This window comes from Microcaecilia unicolor, chromosome 1 (genome assembly GCF_901765095.1).
Source record: "Microcaecilia unicolor chromosome 1, aMicUni1.1, whole genome shotgun sequence".
NCBI lineage: Eukaryota > Metazoa > Chordata > Amphibia > Gymnophiona > Siphonopidae > Microcaecilia > Microcaecilia unicolor.
Window position 1 is genome coordinate 127617778 of NC_044031.1, and position 16105 is coordinate 127633882.

Sequence of the window (16105 nt, forward strand, 5' to 3'; positions counted from 1 at the left end):
ATTTGGGTAAACTCCTGCTGTTTTTGTCCTTCCTTGGATCGCTGCTGCTGTTTGGTTGTCAGTCACATCTAAATGCTTGACTGCGTGACTTTCAACTAATGGGAAATGCAAGCAGTCCAATCATATTAAGGCTCCTTCTGCTGAACACCTATGTCAAATATGTAGAACCAGGACTGGTCAAACCCAGTAAGCAGGGTAAGCACCGCAGGGGGGCGCCTGCCTTCAAGGGCGCCGCTGCAGCGCCATACCATGCCACCCTTGGGGCTTTAAATCTTTTTAATTTACCTCCGTCCTAGCAGCCGCGTCATTTGAAAGCCCTGCCCCGTCTCTAGCCTTCCCTCCCTTTGTGAGTTCGTTCCGCAGAGTCCCACCTTCTGACGTCATTTCCTCGAGGGCGGGACTCTGAGGCAACGAACTCACGAAGGGAGGGAAGGCTAGAGACGGGGCAGGGCTTTCAAATGACGAGACTGCTGGGACGGAGGTAAATTAAAAAAGACTTAAACCACGCAGGGAAGGAAAAGGGGGATGTTGGGAGAGAGAAGAGGGCGGGCAGTTGGCCATAAATGGGAGGGAGATGGGGGCGAAGGAGAATCGCTGGATAGGGACAGGGTGGGAGAAGAGAGAAAGGAGATGTGGGGGGGGGGGGGCGCCGCACGCGCCAACTCATAGTCTGCAGGGGGGCGCCAGAGATCCTAGGACTGGCCCTGTATAGAACCCTGGTCTTCAAGGGCCAAAAACAGGCCTTCTTCCCAGAATATCCACAATTAATATTCATTCAAGCATAACAGAATGCATGGTTGATCTGAGAACAAGTTAAGTTGCATAAATTGGTTACTTTGAGAATCAAACCTGTTTGTGATCTTTGAAGACCACAGTTCTGCTCCCGATGCCTGGATGCAGCGTTCTCAGTCTGTTCCTTATGAACCACAACAAACTTTAGGCATGTGACAAGACTTAGTTGTTCCACATGTCTAGTTATTACTTTAACAACGCTTCAAGGGGAAAAAATTGGGAGGATAGCACAACCTTATTGATTAAAGTATTCCTTTTCCTTTTTATAAATCTGGGAAATAATAAAGATATATGCACCTACATTTTCTAGAGCAGAGGCTCTCAACCCAGTCCTCAGAACACACCTATCCAGTCAGGTTTTCAGGATACCCACAGTGAATATGCATGAGATAGATTTGCATGCCCTATTCATTGTGGGTATCCTGAAAACTGACTGGCTAGGTGTGTCCTGAGGACTGAGTTGAGAACCTGTGCTCTAGAGCAGTGGTGGTCTCTGCAGTCTGCCAAAGGCTGCAGCCAGTTCTGGCTTTAAAGTTAACCAAAATACATGCATTACGTGTTTCTCAGTTGAAAGGGGGCAGAAGAATTCATAGTGGACAGGGCCATCCCTAGGGTATGGTGAATCAGGCCCTGCACCACCATGCTGTCCAGCTTGCTCCTCTCCTACCAGTGAGAAGAGACCACTGCTTCTTACCTACATCTGCCTTCCTGCTGCCGGTTTCACTCTGAAGTCAGGCGTTTACAGGGCTGCTGGCTCCAGTGAGACAGTGAGATTCTGTGCAGTTTAGACTTCAGCTTGAAGCTGGCCGATGAGGAGACGGGCTTTGGAAGATATCCCACCTTTATACTGCTGGTGGGAAAAAGAAAGAGAAGTGTAGTGTGTTTGAGGGATTGGAGGCCCCATACCTTCCATAGGGTTACCCATGATCATGTATGTCCTGAAAACCAGATCGGGTTGTGGCCCTCCAGCACTAGATTATGAGCACCCTGCCTGAATCAGAGACATATCCCTCATGCACTTGTATTATCATTTTGCTTCCACAATGTGCATGGGCAAATTTCTATAATTGATTTTAAAATACACTTATATTTTTGTATTTAATTATTTGAAACATTTTTAAATCACACTATCCTTTAGTCCTAGGCAGTGTACATCAGAACATACACAATAAAACATGAACAGCCCTAGTAGTGATTTGATGGTACCACTATACCATGTCTCGAGCTGCTTGTGGACATTCACATGCTCCGTATTTTGTGGCTGAAGGAATTTCATTTGGTACTAGTGCAACGTAAATATAGAAGGAAAACCCTCAATGAGATGATGAGATAAAGGGACATAACTGCACCTTGTGAATAGTCAGCAGACTTTTACTACTGGCAAAAAATACAAGGGGGATGGGGGGCATTAGGTGTGGTAAGTCCTTTGCCAAAAGATAATTAAAAAGCTGCTATTATGTAAGCTCAGCCTGCCTAACCTTCTTAGGACCTCAAAAAAAAAACCCCCACTAACCTGATATGAATTTTTATGCCCCACAGTGGATTGGATGCAGAGGAAGAACGGTTTATCGCAGAGCGAGAGGACCGAAGAGTGCAGGCTCTGAAACGGTAAGGTTGGGATGTCAAAAATGGAAAGTATGTCTCCTCTGCAGATGGAGGATTCTGTGAGTGCACAGGGTTGGGTGAGGTGGGAGGGAGTATTCTGTCTGTGGTAGTTGTACAGTCTTGAACCACATGGGTGCCAGAATGTTCTGGGCACCTGCAGTTGGATTTTTGAAGAGCACAGATTTAACAAAGTTCATTGTTCAGGAGACCTCCCAGAGTGTGGGTGTCTGAAAGGACATGGAGGCATTGCAGAAACTCAGTGTGCTGAATACTTAAGCATCAGCCGGCTCTTATGGTAAACGGGAGGCTACTACTACTACTACTACTACTATTTAGCATTTCTATAGCGCTACAAGGCATACGCAGCGCTGCACAAACATAGAAGAAAGACAGTCCCTGCTCAAAGAGGTGCTCCAGTGGCCACTAAGAAGCAGAACCCCACATATGGGCTCAAGCTGCAATAAGCATGTTCCCCGGTCCCTAACATTTCACATGCAACCTCACACATCCTCTGACTTTCTCTTCATGCTCAGAAAGATTGGTTCTCACTACTGCATACAACACTGCACTTTGTCAAAATTCTGACTTGCCTGTTATTAGGCAGGGAAAAATGTTTTCTCTACTTTATATTAGGGCCGTGTCCAATTGTGCAGCATAACATTGGCGTTCACACCACTCCTTTGGAAACCTGTTTTTCCACTAAAACAAATTCATCATAACACCAACATCAATGTGGCACAACATTGGCCGCAGCTTTATTAACAATGCTCAGTTCAAAACAAAACAAATTAACAGTCAGCATTAATTATCCTTTAATATCCTCCCAGAGCAGTTTTCCCTATTTCCCTTCTCCCAAACCCCAGCTAGTCGGTGATGACCTAGCTGTCATCAGCCTAAACATTTTCAAAGATATTATCCATATACTTCCCAGAAAGGCTTGTGGTGATTCCAAGCCTCGACCATCAGCCGTGGAGTTTTTGCACACAAGCTGGGAGAAAAAACAATTACCTCTACCCCTTCATTGCTCCCAGCACCCAACCGAAAAACGCATCTGGACCAAAATCACCCTTTCTTTTCTACCAGTTGCGACCGCCGTCTACACCCACCCCCTCCATCCATTCTATACATGCCTGAATACACCTCCATTAAAGCAATCAAAAATCCACAATAAGAGGGCAGGGTGGGACAAAATTTTCACAAACTCCTACCTTCTGCATTTATCCTCCCAACCCCTGATAATCTAAAAATGTTTTTTCCGCCCACCAAAATCAGAACAATAACCATAAGCCCTCACCTGCCTGCCCCTCCCCTTTCCTTGTATCCAATCAGAATCACCATCCTCTTACCCCTCATCACTAACACACTTCTACTAATACCTCTCTCCCTCCAATCCCCCTACTGCCCCCTTCCCCTGACTTCTTGTTGTGCCTCAGGAGTCACGGTCAGCCATGTTATATGCCCTCAGTCAAATTTACTGAGGGCATTCTTTCAAGCAAAGCCTGAGGGTCAAAAGTTGCCATATCCCTCTCATATTCGGTGTGATCTGTCTTTAATGCTTTGGCTTCTGCACCTAACTTTTAATATTTGTGAACTGTGATGAGCACACATCACCTAGATAGGATTTTAGATAGTGCTGGGGAGGAGCCAGCTGTCTTGGTACATGTGGGTACCAATGACACAGAAAAATGTGGGAGGGAGGTTCTAGAAGCCAAATTTAGGTAGAAAACTGAAATCCAAATCCTCCAGTGTAACAGAACCCAAGAAGCAGGCAGAGCTCCGAAGTCTCAATGTGTGGTTGAAACGATGGTGCCAGGGATGAGGGATTTAAATATGTTGGGAACTGGGCAACATTCTGGGACGGGGGAGGCTATTCAGAAAGGATGGACTCTACTTTAACAAGGATGGACCCAGGCTGCTGACACTAACTTTTAAAAAGGAGATAGGGACTTATTGTTGACATGGGAGGCTAGAGGTGCCGAAGAGATCATCTAAACGCAAAAACTGTTTCTGTTGGTCTGGGATCTTTATTTGCAAACCTTTAATCCATGAGGTCATGGTCTCATTCTTAACAGTATATAAAAGTATGTTTAATGTTGTCTCAATCTGCTAATAAATTAGGAATTCTTTAAATAGGGATTGGGGGTGAGGGTTAGATAGGTTTTTATACTCTTTGATTTTGGGCTTAGAGGGTCATAAGAGTCCAGGCCCTCTGATGCTGGTTATGGTTGCACTTATTTGGATTGTTGTAGGGGAGTTTAGAGGATGGAATGCTGGAGGGAAAAGTTATATATGTAGGGGGGGAGGATAGGTGGGTGAGGGAAGTGTTTCCATTTTGTTTTTGTTTGATTGTTCTTCTAATGACAAAAACATTTACCATGCTGGTTTGTTTCCCATATTTTATTTTCAATAAAATTGTTTAAACATGAAAAGGAGAGAGAGCAGCTTTTAAACTAGAATGGGGGGGGGGGGGGGGGGGGGATGCGGGAAAGCCGACAGCTCAGGAACATATGGTTCGGAGTGGGGTATCCTTGATACTATTAAAACAGGACATTTAGGGAATCCCATTAGCAAGATTTTAACAATAGTGAACAAAGCCAGTATTGTTTAAGGGGAAAGCAGATTGAAGAGAGCAAATTATCCCTGCCAACTTTTAAGCAGCTTATAGATGTAAGGAAAAAGCACAATTTGAAATGTGTGTATACAAATGCTAGAAGCCTAAAAATAACAACGGGAGAGCTAGAATATATAGCACAAAGTGAAGAGGTAGATATAATAGGAATTTCTGCGACCTGGTGGAAGGAGGACAATCAATGGGACACTGTCAGGCTTATTTTCGAAAGAGAAGGGCGCCCATCTTCCGCCACAAATCGGGAGATTATTATTATTAGCATTTGTATAGCGCTACCAGACGCACACAGCACTGAACACCTGATACAAAGAGACAGTCCCTGCTCAAAAGAGCTTACAATCTAAATGATGGGCGTCCGTCTCTCAGGGTTGCCCAAATCGGCATAATGGAAAGCTGATTTTGGGCTTCCCCAACTGCTTCCCGTCGTGGGGACAACCAAAGTTCCCGGAGGCGTAGCGAAGGCGGGACTGGGTCATGCTTAAGAGATGGGCGTCCTCGGCCAATAATGGAAAAAAGAAGGGCATCCCTGACGAACACTTGGCCGACTTGGTCCATTTTTTTTCACGACCAAGCCTCAAAAAGGTGCCCAAACTGACCAGATGACCACCGGAGGAAATCGGGGATGACCTTCCCTTACTCCCCCAGTGGTCACCAACCCCCTCCCACCCTAAAATAAAACTTAAAAAAATTTTTTGCCAGCCTCTGTGCCAGCCTCAAATGTCATACCCAGCTCCCTGACAGCAGTATGCAGGTGCATGGAGCAGTTTTAGTGGGTGCAGTGCACTTCAGCCAGGCGGACCCAGGCCCATCCCCCCCCCCCACCTGTTACACTTGTGGTGGTAAGTGGGAGCCCTTCAAAACCTACCTGAAACCCACTGTATCCACATCTAGGTGCCCCCCTTCACCCCTTAGGACTATGGTAGTGTTGTACAGTTGTGGGTAGTAGGTTTTGGAGGGGGGTTGGGGGGCTCAGCACCCAAGGTAAGGTAGCTATGCACCTGGGAGCAATTTGTGAAGTCCACTGCAGTGCCCCCTAGGGTGCCCGGTTGGTGTCCTGGCATGTGAGGGGGACCAGTGCACTACAAATGCTGGCTACTCCCACGACCAAATGGCTTGGATTTGGTTGTTTCTGAGATGGGCGTCCTCGGTTTCCATTATCACCGAAAACCGGGGATGACCATCTCTAAGGACGACCATCTCTAAGGTCGACCTAAATGTTGGGATTTGGGCGTCCCCAACCATATTATCGAAACGAAAAATGTACGCCCATCTTGTTTCGATAATATGGGTTTCCCCGCCCCTTCGCTGGGATGTCCTTAGAGATGGATGCCCTTAGAGATGGTCGTCCCCGTTTGATTATGCCCCTTTGTGTTATCTGGGTACAAATTATATCACAATGATAGAGTGGATCACATTGGAAGGGGGTTTGCATTATGTGTTAAAGAGAGAATTGAATCAAACAAAATAACCATACTGCATGAGCCAGCAGTGTGGAATCTTTATGGATAGAAATTCTATGTATGAAGGGAAAGAGGGTACTGGTAGGGCTATATTGCTGTCTGCCAGGACAGAACGAACAGGCAGATAAAGACATGCTAACAGAAATTAAGAAAGCTGGAAAATTGGGCGACAGTATAATAATAGGTGATTTCAAATATCCTACTGTTGACTAGATAAATGTCACATCAGGGAGTGCTAGGGAGGTAAACTTCCTAGATGTAATAAATGACTGCTTCTTAGAACAAATGGTCCAGGAACCAACAGGAAGGGGAGCTATTTTAGATTGTTAGGCTGTATAAAGAGAGGTGTGACTTACAGAAGAAAGGGGGTGTTGATGCCCCTGTATAAGTCGTTGGTGAGGCCCCACCTGGAGTATTGTGTTCAGTTTTGGAGGCCGTATCTTGTTAAGGATGTAAAAAGAATTGAAGCGGTGCAAAGAAAAGCTACGAGAATGGTATGGGATTTGCGTTACAAGACGTATGAGGAGAGACTTGCTGAACTAAACATGTATACTCTGGAGGAAAGGAGAAACAGGGGTGATATGATACAGACGTTCAAATATTTGAAAGGTATTAATCCGCAAACGAACCTTTTCCGGAGATGGGAAGGTGGTAGAACGAGAGGACATGAAATGAGATTGAAGGGGGGCAGACTCAAGAAAAATGTCAGGAAGTATTTTTTTACGGAGAGAGTAGTGGATGCTTGGAATGCCCTCCCGCGGGAGGTGGTGGAAATGAAAACGGTAATGGAATTCAAACATGCGTGGGATAAGCATAAAGGAATCCTGTGCCGAAGGAATGGATTCTCAGGAGCTTAGTCAAGATCGGGAGGCGGGGCTGGTGGTTGGGAGGCGGGGATAGGGCTGGGCAGACTTATACGGTCTGTACCAGAGCCGGTGGTGGGAAGCGGGACTGGTGGTTGGGAGGTGGGGATAGTGCTGGACAGACTTGTACTGTCTGTGCCAGAGCCGGTGGTTGGGAGGCAGGGCTGGTGGTGGGGAGGTGAGGATAGTGCTGGGCAGACTTATACGGTTTGTGCCTGTGCCTGTGCCTGTGCCAGAGCCGGTGGTTGGGAGGCAGGGCTGGTGGTTGGGAGGTGAGGATAGTGCTGGGCAGACTTATACGGTCTGTGCCAGAGCCGGTGGTTGGGAGGTGGGGCTGGTGGTTGGGAGGCGGGGATAGTGCAGAGCAGACTTATACGGTCTGTGCCCTGAAGAGCACAGGTACAAATCAAAGTAGGGTATACACAAAAAGCAGCAAATATGAGTTATCTTGTTGGGCAGACTGGATGGACCGTGCAGGTCTTTTTCTGCCGTCATCTACTATGTTACTATATGTAGTGGAATGCAGGACTTAGTACAAGAGGTAACAGTATTGGGCCAGCTGGGAAACAGTGGTCATAACATGGAGTGAAGTGACTATGGAAATCTACTATAGCAGCATTTAATATTCAAAAGGGTGACAATGAGTAAATGAGAAAAATGGTTAAAAAGAATCTAGAGTGGAGGAGTGGCCTAGTGGTTAGGGTGGTGGACTCTGGTCCTGGGGAACTGAGTTTGATTCCCACTTCAGGCACGGGCAGCTCCTTGTGATTATGGGCAAGTCACTTACCCTCCATTGCCCCAGGTACAAATAAGTACCTGTATATGTAAGCTGCATTGAGCCTGCCATGAGTGGGAAAGCGCGGGGTACAAACGTAACAAAAACAAAGGATCATCCACAAAGGTTAGTACTTTAAATCAGGCATTGACATTGTTTGAAAAATACCATCTTGGAAGCCCAGATCAGATGTATTCCACATATTAATAAAGGTGGAGAGAAGAGCAAATGACAGCCAGCATGGTTAAAAGGTGAAGTGAAAGAGACTTTTAGAGCCAAAAGAACATCTTTCAAAAAATGGAAAAAGGATCCAAATGAAGAAAATAAGAAGCACTGGCAAGTTAGATGCAAAGCATTGGTGAAGAAGGCTAAAAGAGAATATGAAGAGAAGCCTGTGAGGGGAATCTGTAGGACGGTTAGACCATGAAGAAGCAAAAGGGGCAGTCAGGAAGGACAAAGCCATATTGCAGAGACTGGATGAATTCTTTGCTTCAGTCTTACTGAAGATGATGTAAACGCTCTACCTGAAAAGGAAAACGAAAAAGGAGGAAAAAACCTCACACAAACATGAGCAACAAGACAAAAAAGTGAGGCAGACTCGAAGAGGATGTAAAAGTCATAAAATGTCATTTTTACATCCTCTTCGAGTCTGCCTCACTTTTTTGTCTTGTTGCTTAAAGATCTACTTGTGCCAGAAATGGTTTTCAAGGGTGGCGATGCAGAGGAACTGAAAGAAATCTTGGTGAACTTGGAAGATATACTGAGCCAAATCGACAAATTAACACCTATGTTTACTAACGGGCGCTATGGGCACATTAGCGTTTTTAACGCATGTAAATGGTTTACGCGCGTTAAACGCTAACACGCCCATAGAAATGTATAAGCACGTTAGCGTTTAACGCGCCTTAATTTTACAGGTGCATTAGAAACGCTAATGCACCTTAGTAAACATACCCCTAAGAGTAGTAAATCATGGTATGCACCCCAGGGTACTGAAAAAACTCAAAAACATGAAATTACTGATCTGCCATTAGTGATCTGTAAGCTGTCATTAAAATTGTTCATAGTACCTTAAGATTTGAGGGTGGCCAATGTAGCGCTGATTTTTAAAAGGGGTTCCAAGGATGATCCAGGAAATTACTGACTGGTAAGCCTGACTTCAGTGCTGGGCAAAATAGTGGGAACTATTACAAAGAATAAAGTTACTGAACACATAGACAGTCTTTTCAGGAAAAACACACTAAAGTAAAAAAAAAATTTAGGGCCAGTCAATCATTAATCGAGATTTAAAAAATTAATCAGGGTTGATAATTAACCACTCTCTCTCCATCTGCATGCCCACCCAGTCCTCCTTCTCTTGCTCCCCTCTAGGACCGCCGGTGACTCTCCCCTCCCTTCCAAGTTTACTTCGTTAGTTGTTTTTCAGTAAATCTTCGCCCTGCAGTGGTGAGTAGCTTACTGAAATGCTGCCTCAGCCTGCCCAGGTTGTGCCTTCTGACCCATTCCACCCCCTTCTGACACAACTTCCTATTTTCAAAAAGGGGTGCCAGGTTAGAAGGAAAGGCCGTTGCAGGCTGAGGCAGCATTTCAATAAGCTACTGGCCGCTGCAGGGCAAAGATTTACTGCAAAACAACTGATGAGGTAAACCGGGAGGGGAGGAGAGAAGAGCCACTGCCGCCTGGGAAAGATGGCGAGCGAGCGAGCGAAAGCATGGGAGGCCAGGGGGAATTGAGGAAAAATGTGGGAAGAGAGGCATATTAGAGAGAATGGGTGAAGGCATGGGGGGTCACAGGGAGCGAGAATGGGTGAAATCAGGGGGGCACAGGGAGAGAGAATGGGTGAAGGCACTGGGAGCACAGGGAGAAAGAATGGGTGAAGGCACAGGGGGGGGGGCATAGAGAGAGAGAATGGGTGAAGGCATAGGGGGGCATGGAGAGAGAGAGAGAACGGGTGAAGGCATGGGGGACACATGAGAGAAAGAATGGGTAAAGACCCCTTCAAAGCTACAGTATCTGTTCAATGGCTGATGATGTAGCTGAAGCCCCGCCAGCTGATAAAATCCAGTTCCTGAGTCATCCCCATCCTTCTTGTACTGCCTCAGGAGCGAGGAAGTCAGCAGGGTACCACCAACGCACTCCCCAAGCATTCTCAGTTTGTGCATGAACTGATCATGCTTGGGGAATGCCTGCATCGGCAGCTGGAGGCACCCACTGACTTCCTCGCTGCTGAGGCAACACAAGGAGGAAGGAGGACACTTAGCCAGCTATTCAACATCAAGAGCCAGAATAAGAAACAGATCTGAGATATTCCAAATTAAAAAGTAAATGGGTATTTCAGGAATTTGCTGTTTCATCAGGTTGAAAGCGATTTGGGTACGTCATCCTGATAAATAGAAACTTTGCCTTTGAGATGAAAAAATCAAAGGCCTGCCTGGTGTAATTTCATTTTTGTTTTAGGTAAAGCATTTTGTAGCTAGAATAGTAATGTGTTCCCCTCTTAACATATGTAACTATCGGGTAAACTCTTGAGGGGGAAGCAGTACATCAAGACACAAACATGTTATGTTATGTTATGTTATGTTATTACGCTTAATGCTAAGCGGGTAATTTTTGTAATACATCACAGAGAGTAAGAAAGTGCCTATTTCCTAAAGGCGCGTAGAGGGGCATAATCGAACGCGAACGCCCATCTCCATGGGCACCCATCTCCATGGGCGGCCATACAAAAGGGCGGGACAAACCGCATTATGGGGAAAATATGGGCGCCCATCTTTTTTTCAATAATACGGGTTGTGCGGGGCAAATGCCTAGGATTTGGGCGTTTTTGAGCTGGGCGCTATCGGTTTTTAGCGATAATGGAAACCGAAGGTGCCCATCTCAAAAATGAACAAATCCAAGGCATTGGGTCATGGGAGGGGCCAGGATTCGTAGTGCACTTGTCTCCCTCACATGCCAGGACACCAACTGGGCACCCTAGGGGGCACTTTTACAAATTGCAAAAGAACATTAAAAGAGCTCCCAGGTGCATAGCACCCTTCCCTTGTGTGCTGAGCCCCCCAAATCCCCCCCAACACCCACTGCCCACAAGTCTACACCATTACCATAGCCCTAAGGGGTGAAGGGGGGCACCTACATGTGGGTACAGTGGGTTTTGGTTTTTTTTTGAGGGCTCAGCATTAAGCACCACAAGTGTGACAGGTAGGAGGGGGTGGGCCTGCGTCCACCTGCCTGAAGTGCACTGCACCCACTAACAACTGCTCCAGGGACCTGCATACTGCTGTGATGGAGCTGGGTATGACATTTGAGGCTGGCATACAGGCTGGAAAAAAAAAGTTGCGAAAGTTCTTTTTTTGTGTGGTGGGGAGGGGGTTAGTGACCACTGGGGGAGTCAGGGGAGGTCACCCCCGATTCCCTCCAGTGGTCATCTGGTCATTTAGGGCACTTTTTTGGGACTTTTTCGAGAAAAAAAAGGGTCCAAAAAAAGTGCTCTAAATTCTCGCTACTGGCCCCCATTTTTTTTCGATTATCGGCCAAAGGTGCCCATCTCTCCTCGGCCGATAACCATACCCCAGTCCCACCTTCACCATGCCTCCGACACGCCCCGTCAACTTTGGCCATTTCCGCAACGGAGTGCAGTTGAAGGCGCCCAAAATCAGCTTTCGATTATACCGATTTGGGCGCCTTTGCGAGATGGCCGCTCATCTCCCGATTTGGGTCGAAATATGGGTGCCCATCACTTTCGAAAATAAGCTGGATAGGCACCTAAGTGTCTTTACAAAATACTAGTGATAAACTGGCTGAAATTGTAGTTAGAAGCCAAAGGCATTTACACCAGTTCAGAAAGTAGCGTGTGAACTATATTCATATTTTATAAAGTCCATTTGTAAATCGTGGCTCTGCCTCAGATCATGCCAACATGTGGATCATGTATAAGTACACGCCTTCCTGACACTGCATGTACTTTTATGCGCTTAAACCCTGGGGTAAATTTATAAAAACCCTTTTATGTGCAAAAAAAAGTTTATAAAATTCCTCCCCCCTTCCAAATGGATTAATTAGGAAAAATTTCCAGTTCATTGTAAACCACTTTGGATCTCCTTTTTGGGTAGGAGGTAGCATAAATGTCTGAAATTGAAATAGAAATAGGAGTATGGATACCTGCAGTAATCTGGTGAGGTACTTTTGTCATGAGAGATCCCTTCATTGATATGAACTGTTTTTGTGACTCTTCAGCTTTAATTTACAAATGGCATCAGAAGGAAATATGCCGTTTGTCTGCTCATCACTATTCAGTGTGTGTTATCAGTAAACTTTCTTATTTTGGGGACAACACAATCTGGAATGAAGGTTTCTTAAACTCAAAAGAGAGTGAATCAAGCCCTAGGGGCCTTGAAGTAAGACTTTGACCTGCCAGAAGGATCTCCAGAACCCCATGAGTTGTATGATATATGTCAAACCCAGTCACTCCCAGAAGTGATTTCTTCTCCAGTCTGGCTTTAGAAGGGGATATATTAAAGACATGCAAATGTTACTGTTTTTGGCTCTGGTCTGTATATCTTATTTATTTAGATTTTGCTCACACCTTTTTCAGTAGTAGCTCAAGGTGAGTTACATTCAGGTACTCTGGATATTTCTCTGTCCCAGGAGGGCTCACAATCTAAGTTTGTACCTGAGAAAATGGAGGGTTAAGTGATTTGCCCAAGATCACAAGGAGCAGCAGTGGGATTTGAACTGGCCACCTCTGACCGGTGCTCTAACCACTTGACCACTCTTCTACTTATATAATTTATGTAAAATTAGATTAAGAATCTTTGTTCTGTTTTCATTTACAAACACACAGCTTTCTTCCTTTAGTTGTACTTGTGTGCATCTGCTTTTTTCAGACAAGATAAATGCTGGAAAAATAAAACCAATTGCATTTGTATTCATAATGACAAGACTAGAAAGATATACTTCATTAAATACCTTGTGTGCGTGTGTGTGCGCGCCCGTACCTGTGTCTGCTCAGTTCTCCGTTTCCCAACCCTCACTGCTGTTATCCTTGCCCAGCTTGGTCCCTTATTCTTCTTTTTTTTATTTTGGAGGGTGGGTTATAACTCTTTTCACTTAACAATAAGCACAGAGTACAAAGAACACAAGGCAAAGTAAATAACTGAAAGCCAGTTGACCAGCAGAAATTGACGTATAGCCCCTAATTCTATATACTGCATTTGTGCATACTATTTGATTACTTAAGTCAATTAGCGCCAATTAATTGGGCACTACCAATCAATTATCGATGCTAATTGGCAATAATTGGAATTTACATGTGCATCGTTGTGGTTTCTATTCTATAAAGATGTGAACATAAAGTTTTCCATTTGGGTTCGTAAAGGAGGCGTGGGCATGGGTGGGTCGGGCGTTTCTAGATTATGCTTTCAGTGTTATAGAATTTAGCGGATCCGTGCCTAATTTAGGCATGGGGATTCACACCTGGGTTCAGTTGGTGTAAATCCTCACACACAAAAGTGTGCGCGGATCCTGGCGCTAAGCGCTGTTCTATAAACAGCACCCATCCGCGACATTTATAGAATAGCGCATAACGCGCATTTTTTGGGTTCCCAAATTTGGGCATTGTTTGCAGAATTGAGTCCATAACATAACTTTCACACATACAATGGAGCACAAGAGATATACTCTTAGTACAAGCAGTCCTGGAGCAAGAACTAGTTCCATCAAAGGTTTTGTACATGACCCTAGGCCCCAAAGGATGGGGGAAGTAGCACATCACCAATTCCAGCTAATATTTATTAACCCGTTGACAAAGACGAAAAAAAGAAAATGGGGTTGAAGAGGAAATGAGGATATCAAGTACCAACAGGGTTAGAACATAGAATAGGCAATACTGACCAAATGTCCCTCATATAACGTCATATTTGTCCAGTTTTCCACTAAAACCATAGGTCAGTGGCTCTGTACTAGCCACCTGTGAACTCCAGCTCTTGAAGGATCGAGTATGACTACTAGCTAGCCGATGCAGATACTGACTCAAGAATGAGCCTTCCTTTCTAGATGGGAGAAGTCTACTTTTCCTTCCCATCTGCTCAGTCAGTGCTGGCTTTTTTTGTTGTTTGTTTGTTTGAGAAAGTCAGTTAGATGCACTTTATATTTTGCGTAGTATTGGAAAAATGCCTCTTTTCTATTTCTCTGGTGTTGTACTACATGCAGTGTGGCTTGTTTTATTTTTTGTCTACATATTTTTCTTTAATTTGTGGTAATTTATTCTGTACTTGGTGAGGGTCTATCTGTGTTAAGTATGTGTGAGACTCAGTGCCGTAGCGAGGGTTCCTGACACTCGGGGCGGGTTGCCGCTGCGCTCCCCCCCCCCCCCGAAACACACCCTACCTTTCAGCGGGGGGCAGGCGGGAGGGCCAATTCGCCCCAGTGCACGTCACTGGGAGCTGCGTCGGCTCTGCTGCTTCCCTGCTTTCTCTGCCCGGGAACAGGAAGTAACCTGTTCCGGGGCAGAAATAACAGGGAACCAGCAAGCCGACACCCCCCCCCCCCCCCCAGCGCGTGCACCCAGGGTGGACCGCCCCACCCCCTTCCTACGCCACTGGTGAGACTAAGGCCAGGTATTCTGTTAATATTGAGATTCTATGCAGGAACCTGTAGTAATCGCAGCTTGTTCAGTTTTTCCAAAAGGTGTATTGATATTCTAGGTCCCACTGCAATATTTACAGTGCTGCCTTTTCCTAGGTAGGGTCCTTTTGTGAGTTCTGTGAAGTCATACAACAAGGATCCTGTTCTGGTGGAATGGTGGATTTGTTGTATAGGTCCTTAGCATCTTTTTCAGGATTTATTATTACTTCACAATGTGCCTGGTCCGGTACTGCAGAGAAACCAACCTATGGTTCTTCCTTCACCCTCACTAGTATGGCTTAAGGTCATTTGCTGCACAGCTTTGTTATCAGGCTCCACTATTATGGAGCTCTGTGCCTTCTCACATAAGATTTAAATCAGGCTTGAAGACGTGGCTCTTCATGCAAGTGTTTCAAACAAAATCACATCATCTCCACATCTGAAATTGACGATATCTTTGTTCTCCCAGGCTGCGCTTGGAAAAGGAAAGGGGATAGGATTTGATATACTTCCTTTCTGATACTGCAGAGAAGACTGCCTTTAACCAATAGGTGATATACTGGATTTATACCTCTTGGTTTATATAGCCCATGACGGCTGATGCAGCCTTTGAAAGGGCAAAGCATGGCTATGTCGGGCTTTTAATTATTCAGTTTTAATCCTGTTGTGGTGAATAAATTTAGATTTTGGACAGTTTTCATTGATCTGCTGTTTTATGGGTTAAGTGACTTGCCCAGTTTCTCAGGCCATGCACTAAGCACTATGCTACTTAGTCTCTGGTAATTGTTGCCCTTCCTTATCTCTCCTTTACTGTATACAACATCAGAATGGAACTCTTCTTTTATGTGAACTTAGTTCATGTCTTCTTTGCATCTTCCTTCCCTGTTCATACTGCTTTGATTACTATAAACTGCTTTGCCACTTTCCAGGCATTTAATCTGTGACAATTTTTTTGTATTTTTATTACACATTGGTTGTGTTTCTTTGTCCTCAAATAGTTGTTCTGCTCTGGCATCCATTTTGGCAAGGGGTACGTCTGTGGATGCAGAATAAATACTACGTTTAATACCATATGCAAGGTCATTTCTACTAGAGAAACTGAGGTAACAGTGACACAATTTCCTATATCTATAAATAAACCCAATGAAGTTACCCTGGACAGTTTATGGACTCTTATTGTGGATTTAGGTAAAGCAATGTGTCCTCAAGTGCAAAAATTGACCCAAGATTTATCTATATTAGAGCAGAAAACTAAAGAAGTTCACTCCAGAGTGGAAACTCTAATGCAATAAAATAAGGAATATGAAAAGAGGTTCAAAAGATAGTCTTATCAAGAAAACATTTTTAAGAAGGAAAACTG

At 45.0% G+C, this 16105-nt stretch overlaps 1 long non-coding RNA gene across 1 annotated transcript in view; it reads left to right on the forward strand.

The window, feature by feature from the left end:
• The window catches only part of LOC115468402, a 100267-nt gene that overhangs the window by 11988 nt on the left and 72174 nt on the right, over positions 1-16105 (forward strand). Inside the window, exon 2 of the long non-coding RNA XR_003941860.1 lies at positions 2332-2400. This is a non-coding gene — a long non-coding RNA (uncharacterized LOC115468402). The remainder of the gene's footprint in view (positions 1-2331; positions 2401-16105) is intronic.